Source organism: Triticum urartu, chromosome 4A (genome assembly GCF_056163025.1).
Source record: "Triticum urartu cultivar PI428250 chromosome 4A, HENAU_Tu73, whole genome shotgun sequence".
NCBI classification, from domain to species: domain Eukaryota; kingdom Viridiplantae; phylum Streptophyta; class Magnoliopsida; order Poales; family Poaceae; genus Triticum; species Triticum urartu.
The window spans coordinates 375713737-375730009 of NC_141876.1; positions in this window are offsets into that span (position 1 = coordinate 375713737).

Sequence of the window (16273 nt, forward strand, 5' to 3'; positions counted from 1 at the left end):
TACCATAGTGATACAGGCTACGCTTCTAGGGTTTAGCCATTACGATCACGTGGTAGATCAAGTCTTGTAATACTCATATTCATCAACATCAATCAAGCAGGAAGTAGGGTATTACCTCCATAGAGACGGCCCGAACCTGGGTAAACATCATGTCCCCCGTCTCCTGTTACCATTGATCCTAGATGCATAGTTCGGGACCCCCTACCCGAGATCATCCGGTTTTGACACCGACAACGAGCCAAGCGCAAAGTTTACTAGTACTAGTACTACTACTATAGAGGTATGCACTATACTACTAGGAACCGGATGAAGGAGCGTCTGCACTCTTATTATATTTAAAAAATGTGATAAAGCAATCTTCAACACATTTGGTTCTCTTACAGGGTTCTCGCATGTGATAATGGAAGTTGATTGCAAGGAACACTCTCCATAATTCTTTCTTAGTTCTAGCTCATATCCTATTACAAATAGGAGGGCTCAGTAATATTTCCTCTTTTTTTGTTATTCAACATGTAAATAGGTCAGCAAACCTTGCAGCGCATCTTTGTGCGAACCGTGCTTGCAACACCTTGAATGTGCCCGAGAGCTGGCTTGATGAAACACCTCGCTTCCTTCTTCTTTTTTGCGGGGTACCTCGCTTCCTAGTGACCAATCTCTTGGATGATCATCCTAAGAATGCTGATATATGAATAAAGCTCTCTCATTTACCCACAAAATAGATTACGCCATATTAACCGAAAAGGAGGGAGCATGGACTAGCACTACTTTTTCGTGTGTCCCATCAACTCGCAGAAAGAGGAGAAGCTTGCATGACAAGGTGAAGCTCGCATACGCCTTTTGACTAATGCAACCTACCCTCGCCCAGCCGGTGGACATGCATCAGTTCGGTCGGTGTCAGATTGCCAGAGGCATACACTGTAGTTACCAACATGCGGGGTACCATCATTGTTCGACTTCACGACGAGGCCAAGAGCCAAGCGCAAGGTTTAGTAGTACGAGTAGTACTAGTACTAGAACTGCATGTCGGAGCGTCTGTACTCTTATTTTTATTTTAATCTCTGATAAAGTACACATTTATTCGTGAGAAGGGCGGAAAACGGCAGCATAATAGTATAGTATTAAAAAACATCAAACATGTAATGATGATATCGATCAACCATGCTCGAATATATCTTGGCCTCCATGCAAGCCTGTCTGTGTGTTCTCACGCCTCGTCTCTCTCAAGGAACGCCGGGTAGGCCATTTTGCCGTCAATTGAGATCGATTTACTCACACTTCGGTCCCACATGTCAGTGATATGCCAAGAGGAGGTCCGTTGACCAACTGGCCATACACGTACTTGGTTTTGCACCTTCATACTACTCCTCCCTCCGTCACAGTTTACGGGGCACGCTTCACTCGGATGCATTTCTCTCAATGCATACCCACCACTAGAGAGACTTTAGACGCGTTTAGTTTAATGCTTAATTAATTAGGGCGTGATAACCGCAATCAAGTCCACAATTTTCTCTCGATATACTATGGAGTTGAGTAAGTGAAAGCATGTGTGTACCCGGGGTGGAAGCACTGCATGCATGTGTGTATGCATTATTTTCTCTAGTAATAGATGCCATGCTATAACTACCAATGCTATTTTTCAGGCCGATCGCTAGTCGCCTTGGTCCTGGAGATTTTTTATTATTTTTTGAAGCACGCTCTATAAACAGTGACAGATGAAGTAGTATGAGCAGATTCAAAGAAAAGTGTATTGATGGTTGCCTCTTTCGAGCAACTTACAGTAGGAAAGGAGGGGCTTATGATTTGACAGCTCATTACTCACTATTAATGCGGCACAACGACCGAGTTGAGTCTCCCACGCAGTTGTGCACTACTTCCTCGGTTCATAAATATACTCCGGAGTACTTGTCTTTCTAGAGATTTCAACGAGTGACTACATACGAAGAAAAATGAGTGAATCTACACTCTAAAATATGCCCATTTGAAATTTGTAAAAAGACAAATATTTAGGAACGGAGGAGTATAATTTTGTGCATGGCACATGGACCCGGATGCGGAAGAGGATTCTGGCAATGCTATCAAGCTTCCAGCAATTTGATTACATAATTGACGTACTATACAAATAATTTTCTAGCGACATGAAATTATACAATGCTCTGAGCTTTCATCTTTTGTTTCATGTGTCTTTCCATCGATGCTCTTTCAGAAACAATAAAAAACTAACTTCCTTGATAATGCATCTCAATGATTAGCAGATGAGAGCTAATATTTACATCACAACTAAAGACAAAGTCATGAGAAGGTGTTAAATTAAAATTGATCCATGCTTTCATTGGTAGTAACGTCCCCCCAGCTCTGTCTAAATCAACATGGCATGTCTGGAAAAAAGTAGCTGTCTGGTTGTGCAGTTCCACTAAAATCGAGTTGTGCGTCCCTGTTCCAAAGATATTAAGTGTGATTACGATAATAGAGGACCACTGATGAAAAAATAAACACACAAATAGATGCTGGTCACCTTTGCAGTCTATCTTAAGACTAACTAGTTGGAGAAGATTAAGCAAATAGTTGGAGAAGATTAAGCAAATAGTTGGAGAAGATTAAGCAAATAGTTGGAGAAGATTAGGCTCGGAGTTGGATGAGGAGGATACAGCAAAACCAATCTCCCTTTGTGCAGTTGCACCAAAATGTAGAGATGTTGCCCATGTGACATTTTAGTACAACTGCACAAAACACTCTTAAGAAAAAAGTGATTTGTGAAGTTCACCAAAAGGTCGCAATAGCAACGAGGTGAAATGGATAGCCCTGTTTGCAAAAAAGAGGTAGAATGGAAACAATTACTGGCCAATAATAGTAGATGGCACATACGATGACAAAAGAGAAGCATATTCCTTGTCCTAAGGGAAGATAACAACACGGTTGTGTTTGTCTAAAATGGTGTGAGGACGAGATTGCAATATGGAAAGTACGCTGGATGGGCTACGTTTTGGGCAAAGAACTATGGAAGATCCACATGCAATATTTTCCACATGCAGCAACGTGGGAAGATGGGTAGTGGAGCAAGGTCGGAGGGGATACCTAGGGGTCGTCGGGATGTAACTAGGAGAGCGGCGGTGGGCGGGGTCTGCCCATACTACGGCAGCAAGCAGGTGGCGTAGGCCCTACCGTACCAGAGCTTGGTAAGAGAGAACGACGGGTACCGCAAACGGAACATGCTGCCTTGGCGACGTCGAACGGAGAAACGATGCACATCCTCGCTTTCCGCCGGTGGACGGGATTCACCTGGATCAGTGACCAATGGTGGAAGAGAGAGAGGCCACCGCCGCCTTGTGTGAGATACTCCGAAGAGAGACAAGCCCAGGAAAGCAGGCTCCATTATATATAGTGGAGCGGACTACCTTTTTCTCCATAAAAATCATTTTATATTCTGTGTACGTGCCATTGAGCGATATAACTTTATTTAAAAATAACGCGCCAATGCATCAAGTCAAACTTTGTTTCGTGCACCTGTGGTACACGACCTCCGTAGGTAAACAATCACTACACGCGTTCAAATTAGCACGTGGGCTGCCATTTTCATATAGAAATGAGCTCCACCGTGTACCCGCGCGGGTGTGGCTGGGCACGAAGCGTGAGTATGTGCACCTATTCTCTTCGTGTAGGTACACCACCTACGTGGGGTTGTATGAGAGAGATACAAACGTAGAGAGATATAGTGTGTGGGTTCATGAGTGTTTTTTGGGGTGGAGGGTCAATCAAAAAATGTAACATATGCAATGTGTGTGAAATAGAGTCATGGATATATCATATATAGAGAGGGGGCGATCCACGAGAAGAGTGTGGAGGTATCATCGGCTGTAAGTATCCATAGAATCGAAGAGAGGGATGATGTGTGTGTGCGCGCGCGATCGATAAAGATTTCCATCGAATTTGTGTGTGCCCATGTCAATGATATAGAGTGGCTGGCCTACAGGAACGCGAGAGGGGACAGGTGCAGTTTGCCTCTGTGGCGTGGATATGTACCCACAGTGCTTGACTATCGGTGTGTCCTGGGGGAGGCCTAATTAATTATAGAGGTACAATGGATGGTATATGTGTTGAGGAGGAGAGAGGCCTACCTTATGTATTAAGGTAGATCGGTCGGCATCCATGCATATGTGTAGGAGAGGAATAAGGTTGGGAGAGAGACAGAGCTAGAGTGTTGGAGGGGGTGGTAGTGGAGTTGCTTCTAACAAACGGAGGGCACGCCTGCAATATCAATAAGAGAGGGGATGGCTGCCCTGTGTGTGCACGTGCATGCGAGATATGGGTCAGGAGGAGTGCACGAATGATGAGGGGGGATGATATGGCTGTGGTAAGCAGACGTAACTACATAGGAAGATCAATCTTCCTTTGTCAGAGAAAGGAGAGACATAACTTTTGGGGTACGTCGATCGATGGGTGGGGGAAAATAGTTAAAGTCAACCTAGGTATATGTAGGGAGATCGCTCGATATACATGCATGTATGTGTTAGAAGCAAATAAGGCCCGGGGAGAAGGATAGAGAGAGAGGGATGCATCTAGGAGGTGGTGCAAGAGGCATACTATATCGAGGGGGAAGGAGTGTGCGAGTATGAGATCGATGAAAAGAGTGGTTGGAGTGAGGCATGAATGGTGAGAAGAGAAGAGGGGAAGCTTGTGTTTGTGGTAGGCACACCTGGCTAGAGAGGCATATCGATCGATGTGTGCCGTAAAGGAGCTAGGGGGCAAACACACACCATGGGTGAACGACCTAAAGTGAAAAGTCGAATTTGCACGATGGAGCTAGAGAATGCCGAGGGAGGGTGAGAGGGATGCGGGCGTGTGCATGCACGAGAGAAAGTTAGCGCTAGCTACAAAGATAAGAGGATTGTGTGGGTGTAAAAGACGAATAGAGATCATGATTCATTATAAAAAGCGAATTCGGATATTTGAAGAATTTATCATAGTGTTTTTAACCGACGCATGCGTGAATATATATAACAGTGATACACATGATGTGGTTATGAACATGTTATAATACATATAATATATTTTATCTCTACTCTTATAAAAACAGAGTTGTTGATGATGGTGTGCCTGCCATCCAGCAATATAGGTCGTCTGATCTATATCTGACGGATAGGAAGGAAACTATGACAATTTTGAAAAAAGATACCCACACCCCTCTCCATACTTGCAAATAAGGCATCCCCTTGATCATGTTGATGTTCCGTGGAATGCATGGGCATCTTGCTAGTACTACATATAATGTATAGAACATTGGTTATAATTTGGGCTAATGTGTGGCTTTTGCAGCTCAGGGCTAAATACTTGTCATAATGTAGGGCGCGGGGCACTATACCTTCTGTGATAAACACGGTGTACGTATGGAACATGGTTTAGATTATGAATATATAGTTAGTACATCAAATGTACTATTATTTGGAATCAACATCAAGTGTATTAAAAAAATTGAATTCGAGTTCATATAGTACACATATTTCATATCTATCTCTATAGTAATCATGTGGTGTGTTGTTAATGTAATGCACGAATGACGGTTGAAGTTGGCAACAATCATGATTGTCGATTCTTATTGAAATAGAGAAACGATTGCAAATTCAGTTCAAATTGCAGCGGTAGTATAAACATTTGGAATGCACTAAAATGTTGGTATGAGTAGGTTACATGCATTATACAGCCAGGAAAAAAATTTAATTGGACATAACATGGATTCATACTCCCTTCTTCCATCTATATTGGGCCTAATGCGTTTTTAAGACCGCCTTTGACTATTGACTAGATTAATAGTACATGACATGCACAATGTGAAAATTATATCATTGAAAGCTCCTTTCACACATGAATTTAACGGTGCGCTTTGTGTAAGTTGCATGTCCTATATTATTGCTCTAATATTTGGTCAAAGTTAGCCTCGAAAAACGCATAGGCCCTATATGGATGGAAGGAGGGTGTAGCTTTGAGTAGCATTTGCATAGTAAAACGGGACAAGACTCTCTCTTTGTGTGGTGAAAATAGTTTTTTTTCGTTGATGGCTTGTCCCTAAAATTCAACCCGCGCCTTGTTATATCCCGAAAACTCAGATATCGTGCTCCGAAAACTGGCGCCTTCACAACCCGCGCCTTGCTATCCCGAAATTACAACGCGCGCGAAAACTCCCTCCAGCTGCCAAATACCGACACGCAAAATCCCCCTTCTAACCCTGAGACGAAAGGGCCGCTTGTTCAAATCAGTGGGGGTACTTTTGTAACACACCTGTCGGGGGTTGGGTGCGACATATGCCAATGGATGGCTTATCATGGTGGGAGCGAGTAGAACGTCCCCGGTGCCTAGAAGCGGGATGAGGTGTAGACACGAACGACGACATACTTTACCCAGGTTTGGAGCTCTCCTAGGAGATAACACCCCTAGTCCTGCTCTGCGGGGTCTCCGCATGATCACTAAGGCACAAGTGGTACAATCGTTCTCCTTCAGCTGGTTGCTAGAGGTGGAAGAAGGCAGGCACGCTCTCTCCTCCTCTAGGTATGAGTCTAGTCCTAACAGGTCCGAACCCTTTGCATGGGTGCCCTGGGGGTTTATATAGGCCTACCCCCCAGGGGTACAATGGTAATCCACCCGGGCGTAGGGCCCGACTGTCACTCTCTCTGGTCGCCGGCTTCTCCACCGACTGCTAGGGCCCGCCTCTTGGTGGGCCCCGCCGACTGGTCTGGTACGGAGCCGACATGCCGCCTCCGCCGCTCGCGGGTCTTGCCGGCGACGGATTACTATACCGTGTTGCTAATGACGCGTGCTTGGTCAGGGAGGCGTGGCTACAGTCCTGCCGCCTGGCGGGAGATGACTGTAGCCACTCTGCATCTTATCTGGTTAATGGTGCATGGGCCCCCGAGGAAGGATCGGGCCGGCTTCTTGGAGCCGGCCTCCCTCGGGTCTGACTGGTGTGTCCCCAGCCATCTTCTGGGCTCTCGCTGACCGCTAGGGCCTACCATCTTTGGGCCGTACCAACAGGCGGTAGTGGGGACAGTACTTCTCATGAAAGGAGTAACGTCAAGGGCAGAGTGGGAACAGTGCCGCGCCGGGCGGAGATCTCCGCTCGTACGAGGCACTATGGCCACGCCTGGCCCTGGATTCGGGGGGATGGGCTACCCCGTGTCCATACTCTGTCTTGTATCCTTGATGAGGGTGAGGGCACCACGAGCCGACTGGTAGGGGCCGGCCTCTCTGGAGGCTGCTCACTAGGAGTCGGCCTGTCATGATGCCGCTCAACCAACTGGCCGCCAGGAGGCGGAGATCTATCTTGATGTCTTGAGGGGCGTAGCCAGCCCTGTTGTCTTGAAAGGTCCAGGGGCTCGGGTTAGGCTACCTGTGGCCCATTACTCCGACAGTAGTCCCCGGAGCTGGTGAGGGACCACGGTTCGACGAACCGGGGAGCCTCAACAGTTTCCTCCCCGAGTGCTCTGAAGGAAGCTCCATCCGACTACCAGGGAGCTGGCAGGGAAGAGTTGGATAGGTCCAGTCGGATCCTTCTGGGATCTTGAATGCATCGGTGGGAACGAGGTGGCGCGCTTGCCAAGCTTCTCTGCCCACCGCCCGTCGTGGGCGTGCCACATGACGCCGGCCAGCCGAGCCGGCCTGCCCGCCCACGCGCGTGACGGGACGCGACCAGAGGCCAGGCCAGCCACTATCGGGCCTCGGGGCGGCGTAGTGGGCGGCTCGGGGCTCGGAGCCAGCCTTGAGGACTGGCCAGACGATGACGCGGGGGAAGTCATCCCGCGCCGCCAGCCGGGTTCCGACCAGGAGGGCGTGAGCTCGTCTGCCGCGCCGGCAGCTCGAGGTGGTGCACATAAGCGCAGGGCCGCACCGAACCTATTCGGCAGCCAGCCGAATAAGCCTAGGGGGTCTGCCGCGGTGACCAAGCGGGATGAAGCGGCCGCAAAAGCCAATCACTTCCGCAAGGCAGTGAAGGAGCCGCAACTGGTTTCCACGTAAGTACCATCTTCCTCTCGTACTTTATCCTTTCTTGCTGATCTTGTCTGAGTTTCTTCGGCTTGTTTCCCTTGATCTAGAGCCCCGCTCTCTCTTGAGAAGTCGGTCGCCGCCTCCATCGTGGGGTCGGCGGAGACTTCCACCACCACCCGGTGGATCGACCCGACCACAGACCTCCGGGAGGCGACGGAGCGAAATGTGCGGGAGGCGCGTGAAGAGCGGGAAGCCACCCGCCTAGAGAAGGCGGAAGCGGACAGGGTGGAGGCCGCTGCCCTGAAGAAGCTGGCGGAGGCCGAAGCCGCCACTATGCTGAAGAAGCAGGCTGAAGAAGCGGCGCATCACTAGTCGGCGGTATTTGTTGTCCCCCTGAACTCTGCGCCGCCGCCATCGGAGTTCGTGGCGCAGATTGGGGAAGCCGGCGGCGAGCACCCTATCATGGAAAGGGACAACGGCGACGTCGCTATGCCGGACGTGATCGTACCCCCGCCACCTCCTTCTGAGGAAGCGCGAGACAAGCAGCCGACTGACCCGCCGGCGCCACCAGCCGGAAACGAGATGGTGACGGGCCCGACTCTCGGGGTCTGCACACCCTTACACCGCCGGCTCGCGAAGGCGGCCTCGGCGCAGCGCCCACTAGAGGCCGGCATCGTAAGCTCCTCGATCCCAGACACCGAGGCGACCAACGCCGCACCCACTGTGTGGGCGCAGGGAGGCGGGACGGGCCCTCTAAACAAGGCGATTCTGGACGTTCAAGCCAAACTCCACGCCGAGCCCGACGCTCTCAAGCTCTGCAACATGGCGTTCCTGGAGTCGCGAGAGGCCGTCCGGGTATACTTCTTGCTTCTTTGTTTTTAATTCTTGTATTGCTTCGTGGGGGCATGCTAGCGCACCCACTGGGTGTAGTCCCTGAGTTGCGGGCCGACTGCTGAACAGGCGGCCCGGAACTCTAATTAGCGAGCTCCAAGTACTATTATATTTGCTGCAGGATTATCATAACCTCCGTGCGGCCGCCTTCAACTCCAGAGTCCAGGAGTTGGATCAACGTGCCGCCGACTTGTCTAAGAGCCGGAGTAAGTCTTCTTCTTTCTCTGCGGGGGCACGCTGGCGCACCCGCGGGCTGTAGTCCCCGAGATTCAGGACGACTTTTGAGCAGTCGGGAAAGATCTTCCTGGCAACTTCATCTTTCTTTGCTGATTGTTGTGGTCTCTTTCTTTTTCAACTTTTGCAGAGGCCAATGCCACCCTTCAATGGCAATTGGGCGAAGCCAATGCCGCGCTTCATGCCAAGGAGGTGGACTGCGGCAAGCTAGCCGAAGAGCACGACCGGCTGGTCGTGCGATTGGCGGACGAGGCGGAGCTTCTCTAGAGGGCTCAGAAGGAGGTGCAGGACAAGCAGGCGGGTCTTCTTGCAGATTTCGAGATCGAACGCTCCGCATGGACCGAGAGGGAGGCGATGCTGACGGCCGGCTTTGGCGAAATCGAGGACATGGTTGACGGTAAGCAGCCTTCTTTACTCTTTTTTTTAAACTGCCGGCCACTGATCAAGCCGGCTTCTCTTTTAGTTCTGACTATTTGCTTTTGGTCCTGGCAGACTTCTTCCTAGGTCACTTTTGTGCCGCCAACCAGGCTATCGAAGCCGACCGTGAAGGACACAGGGCAGAAGGCGAGGAGATCGCCGCTAATGCACCTCACGCTCGTCGCGAGCAGCTTCTCAACATCCAGCGTGTCGGTCGACTCATCGGATGCTGCGCCGCCTTCAGCGTGTCGGTGCCCAGGCGATCACCGCCATGTGGCCCGACATGCCGGCCCCATGCACCCCCAGCCGGACTTCCGACTGGCTGGAGGTGGCGGCTGGCCGCCTTGAGGCATGGAAGGGCTCCTCAACCCAGGCCGGAGCACGCCGGGCCTTGGAGTTCGTCAAGGCGTGGTACCGTGGGCTAAATCTAGCCCAGTTGACCACGTTCCAACTGGATCCCCAGGAGGAGCTGGGGGCAGTGGACGGCGAACTCGTCAAGCGGGCGGCAGCCATCACCGAGTACACTGACACCGGCATCTTCATCCCGGAGCTGGCCGAGAACGGCACCGAGGTGCCGCCAGAGTTGTTTGGGCTGAAACCAGAGGAGGGCGAAGACTCAGCTGAGGTGATCGACTCCAGCGACGAGGGAGAGGACGAGGAGGAGGAGGAAAGTGAAGAGGTCGCGCCAGAGGTCGGAGCAGACGGCCAGCCTCAACTCGACCGTGCCTCAAGCAACGAGCCACGCTCGAGCGAGCCGGCTACTGCTGAAGAAGACCAAGCGGAGACCGACCAGCCGGCCGCTCGACTAGCTAGCGCCACCGACTCCACCATTCCACCGAACCCGCCTGCTGCTTCCTAGGATGCCACTTTACTTTTACTTTTTCCTTCTTATCAGTCTCAACAACTTTGTTAATTTCGCATAATCCCACCCAGTGGGTGTATTTCAAACTTCTGTTAAATATCGGCCAAGGGCCTTTTGATGTGTAAAAATCTTATCCGAGTTCTATCTTTCCTTGCTTTCTTCTCTTTTGGCTTTTTTCTTTGCCGCCTTCCCTTGATTGTCGTCTTGCTAGCCAAATAGCCTCTCTCCGGACTGTGGCTGGGTCAAGTACTTAGCCAATTTCGGGAAGGCAAATACTGGTTAGAGTTTTCTTGGCAAGTTAAGTAGAAGCCGGTCGGACGACTGCTTTAACTCATGCCGACCGAACAGTCGCTCTACGAGCTGCGGCTTCTGGCAGGAGAAGGCTTGGGTTCCAACACATTACTTCTCCGGCTGCAGGAAGCATTTCATACTACAAGGCGGCAAGTCCCCGGGTGGAATGGTCGAGCCCGGCGCCCGACGGATTAATGAAATAACACAAAAGACAGACATAATACTTGTCTTATAGATGAAGGAGGGTAGTCCTGAGCTCTTCTTGGGGGACCCGGAGTCTTCGTATTTCATACAAAAGTCGGTGTGATACATACTGCTTTTTAACTGTAAAACCTTCGAAGGAGATTCACGTTCCATGGACGCTCTGTCTCCCTGCCGGAGTCATCTCTTTTGAATGCTCGAGGCTTCTAAGCGTCGATGAGGTAGTAGGAGTCGTTGCCCAACACCTTGCTGATGATGAAGGGGCCTTCCCAAGGTGCCGAGAGCCTGTGCTGGCTGGCTGTTCACTGGATCAGCCGGAGCACAAGGTCTCCTTGTTGGTAGGATCTTGGCTTAACCTTTCGGTTGTAGTATCGGTGCAGGCTCTGCTGGTAGATGGTGGACCGATGGAGTGCCAGCAGCCGGCCCACTTCCAGCAGATCGACGCCATCTTGTCGTTCTTCTTCTGCCTCCTCTTCGGTGTACATGGTGACTCGAGGGGAGTAAAATTCTATGTCCATCGGGATGACGGCTTCGGCACCATACACGAGGAAGAAAGGGGTGAAGCCGACTGATTTGTTCGGGGTTGTGCGCAGACTCTGGAGGATGACTGGCAGCTCGTCGAGCCAGCAGCTGGCCGAATGGTCTAGAGGCTCGACCAGTCGGGGCTTGATGCCGGATAAAATAAGGCCGTTTGCTCGCTCCACCTGGCCATTTGACTGCGGACGAGCAACGGACGCTAGGTCCAGTCGGATGCCCTGCGTCGCGCAGAAACGGGCCAAGGCGCCTTTGGCAAAGTTTTTGCCATTATCGGTGATCATGATGTGTGGTATGCCGTGATGTCGGAGATGAAAGTCACAGCAGTCAAACCATTCAACTTCTTAATTGGCATTGCTTCTATCCACTTGGTGAACTTGTCCACTGCGACAAGCAGATGAGTCATGCCGCCGCGCGCTGTTTTGAATGGTCCCACCATGTCCAGACCCGAGATAGCAAAGGGCCAGGCAATGGGGATAGTCTTGAGTGCATAAGCTGGCTAATGAGGCTTGGAGGGGAACTTCTGGCACCCTTTGCATTTCCGGACCAAGTCTTTGGCGTCTTCTAGAGCAGTCGGCTAGAAAAAACCATGGCAAAAAGCTTTGGCAACAAGTGCCCTTGAAGCCATGTGGTGACCTCACTCACCTTGATGGATATCTTTGAGAATTGCTTGGCCTTGCTCCGGCTCCACGCAGCGCTGGTAAACACTAGTGACGCTGCGCCTCCCAAGTTCTCTGTTTACGATTGTGTATGCTGCTGCCCGGCGGTGCACCTACCGGGCCGATATCTCATCAGTTGGTAGTTTTTTGTTTACCAGGAAGTTGAGGATGGGGTGGGCCCACGGAGGTGCTGCAATTTCTTCGATTACCAGGACTGCCACTTGCACGAGGGTGGTTGGGCTGGGAGGTGGTGGTTTGGAGTCGGCCGCCGCCTGGTGAAATGATGAAGTCCCCGGGCCGACTGCAGCAGTCCTCGGGCCTGGCTCTGAGCTCCCAGGGCTAGGTGCGACTGCTGCAGTCCCCGGGCCGCCTGCGGAAGTTCCCGTGCCAGCTGCTGGGGCTCTTAAGTCGGATCCGACTGCTTCCGGAGAAGCCGGCACAAAGATGGAATCTGACTCAGGTGATGGCTTGATGGACTGTTTGAGGAGGTGTTGTAGGGCGACGCCGGTTGGTATTGCCTGTCGGGTGGAGCCAATTCGTGCCAAGGCGTCGGCTTGCTCATTCTCATTTCTTGGCACGTGGAGGAACTCGCACCCTTCGAAGTATCCACTAAGTTGCTGTACGAGGAAGTGGCAACTTGCCATATTTGCATCCTTGGCGTCCCAGTCGCCCGATGACTGCTGGACCACCAAGTCGGAGTCTCCATAACACAGGATCCGGCGAATGCCAAGTTCCTTGGCAAGCCGGAGCCCATGAATGAGTGCTTCATATGTAGCAACATTGTTGGAGGCGGCAAAGTGAATTTGCAGCGCATATCTGAGCTTGTCGCCCTTGGCAGAAGTGAGGATGATGCCGGCTCCCAAACCGGTGCGCATTTTTGAACCATCAAAATTCATCCGCCAATGGGTGGAATCTGGCGCTGGCGGCAAGTACTGGGTCTCGGCCCAGTCGACGAGGAAGTCGGCCAGTGCTTGTGACTTGATGGCGGTGTGAGGCTGGTAGTAGATGGTGTAGGGCGCCAAATCTATGGCCCACATGGCCACTCGGCCAGAGGCATCTCGACTTCCAATAATCTCGGTAAGCGGAGCTATGCAGACCACAGTGATTGGGTGCTCTTGGAAGTATGGCTTCAGCCTCTTGGCAGCAAAGTGCACGCCATAACACATCTTCTGATAGTGGGGATAGTTCTGCTTGGAGGCGGACAGTACTTTGCTCAGGTAATACACTGGCCTCTGGATTGGTAGGGCTTTGCCTTCTTCTTTCCGTTCCACCACTGTGACTGTGCTAACCACCCGGATGGTAGCGGCAATGTAGAGGAGCATTTTCTCCTTAGGAGTTGGGGCCGCCAAGATAGGCGGGGTGGTCAACATTTTCTTGAGATGGAGAAAAGCTTCATCCGCCTTGTCGTTCCACTCGAAAAAAGCGGTCTTCTTCTTGAGCTAGTACAGGGGAATAGCCTTCTCGCCCAGCCGACTGATGAAACGGCTGATGGATGCCAAGTAGCCGGTAAATTTTTGCACGTCCAGTAGTCGGGTGGGCACTTCCATCCTTTCGATGGCCTTGATCTTCACAAGGTTGCACTCTATGCCATGCTCTGAGACCAAAAAACCAAGAAGCTGGCCGGCTGGCACCTCAAAGACGCATTACTCCTGGTTGAGCTTGATCTGAAATCGGCGAAAGTTCTCGAAAGTCTCTTTGAGATCTTCCAGTAGCGTCCCACGCTTCTCAGTCTTCACCACCACATCGTCCACATAGACATGAGCGTTTCTGCCAAGTTTCTTGAGGAGACATTTCTGCATGCAATGCTGAAAGGTGGCGCTGGCATTTCTCAAGCCGAACGTCATGGTCAGGAAGCAGAAGGCTCCGAATGGCGTGATGAAGGCGGTCTTCATCCTGTCGGCCGGATCTAGCTTGATCTGGTGATACCCGGAGTATGCATCCAAAAAACTCAACAGCTCGCATCCGGCTGTAGAGTCAATTACTTAGTCGATTCTTGGTAGAGCAAATGGGTCTTTGGGGCATGCTTTGTTGAGGCTGGTATAATCAATGCACATGCGCCACTGCTTGTTCTTCTTCAGCACTAGCACCGGGTTGGCTAACCACTCCGGAAAGAACACCTGCATGATGAAGCCGGGCTATCGCTTCTCCAACAACTCTTCTTTTCTCTTCTAACAGGCGGCGCAAAGGCTGCCGGACTGGCTTGGCATCAGATTGGACGTGTAGCTTGTGCTCCGCGAAATCCGTCGGTACACCTGGCATGTCTTTGGGGGACCATGCGAAGATGTCCCGATTCTCACGGAGGAAATCCACGAGCTCGCCTTCCTATTTACTCTCAAGGTTAGCACCTACGACAGCGTACCTCTCTGGGTGCTCCGGGTCCAAGGGTATCTTCTTTGTTTCTTTGGCCGGCTTGAATGAGCCCTCGACTTCTGACTCCTTGGGTCGGGTGACATTTCCGGTTGCTTGCCTGCCATTACCACAACCCGGTCAAGGATCCGTTTTTCAGTAGCGATCACGAGGGACTCGGCTAGCCGGCTGCTCTCTGCTACGCAGGCGGACAACTTCTTGTAGTCCCCAGCTATGGTCAGGATTCCCTTGGAGCTCGGCATCTTCATCTTCAGGTAAGCATAATGGGGGACCGCCATGAACTTGGCCAGGGCAGGCCGGCCAAGCAGTGCATGATAAGGGCTCTCAAGGTGCACCACCTCAAACCAGACTGGCTCTCGGCGGAAATTAGTTTTGTCCCCGAAGAGGACATCTATCTGAGTCTTGTTGATCGGTGAGCAGGAAAGGCCAGGAACTATGCCATGGAAAACAGTCCGACTGGGCTGAAGGTGTCTCTGCTTGATTCCCAACTTCTCCAAGGTATCTTTGTAGAGAATGTTGATGCTGCTGCCACCATCTATCATAACTCGGGAGAAACGAGCAGCTCGCCTCTCTGCGGTGAACGTGGCATCCAATACCAGAGCATAAGAGCCGGCACTCAGCATCACCTCCGGGTGGTCAGCTCTGCTCCAGCTGATGGGTTTCTCTGACCAATGCAGGAATTCCGGGGTCTCTAACACTACTGAGTTTACTTCTTGTTGCTGCTACCGCCTGCTACGCCTGTCGTGAGCCACGCTGGTGAACACGACGTAGGCTCCATGCTCTTCAATATAATAATCTTGTATGGCCCCGATCGACTGATTCGTCGGTTGCTGTGGAGGAGGAGGCGGCAGGCCGGCAGGCGGAGTTGGCTGGAGCCCATCACCCTTGGCAATCCTGGTGAGCCAATGGCACTTCCGAGTGGTGTGATTGGACGGCTTCACACCGCTGTGGAACTTGCAAGGTGCATCGAGAGTCCGCTCGTACGAGAAGGCGGGCAGCCAGTTAGGCCTGTTGATCTTCGGCTTCTGGCGTTTGGGAGCAGGCTGCCCTTCTTGGTGTTGATCTTCGACTCTTGCCACCTGCCGGCTCATGGGAGCCGGCTGCATGGCCTTGTGCTTGTTGTCGTTTGGTTGCTGCAGCTGACTGGCGTCGCCAGCCGGGGTTCGAGGGGCTTGGGGGGCCACCTTGCCCGACACATTGACTAATCTCCGCCTTCATGGAGGAGTCGGCCATGGTGTACTTGTCTGCTATGATCAGCAGTTCGTCAAGGGTCGCCGGCTCGTCGCAGAGGAGCTTGTTCTTGAGGAGGGTGCCCTCTCGGCACCCGGCAGTGAAGTACTCGATGGCCTGCACCTCGTGCACGCCCTCGCAAGTGTTGCGCAGCTTGGCCCAGTGTGTGAGATAATCGCGGGTCGACTCATTAGGGCCTTGGACACACAGGGAGAGCTGGCGAGGCTTGGGAGGCCGCTTGGACGTGCTGGTGAAGTTGTGGATGAATGCTTCCGTAAAATCAACCCAGTCGTTGACACTGCAGGGCTTCAGGCTGTTCAGCCATGTCTGGGCCGTACCCTGGAGCGTGAGGGGAACGTACTTCATGTCAACGCGCTTGTTTCCATTTGCGATGCCGACGGCTGTGGAGTACTCGACCAGCCAGTCCGATGGCTTCACGGAGCCGGTGTACTTGGGAATATCTCTTGGGAGAGTGAACCCTTTGGGAAAGGGCTCATCTCGAATGCGGGGGCCAAAACAAGGCGGACCCAACTCATCTTCCTCTTCTAGCGCCAGGGATCGATTGAGGTGGTTAATCCGATGGCGAGCATCATTTTCTCTGATTCCTTCTCGGCGG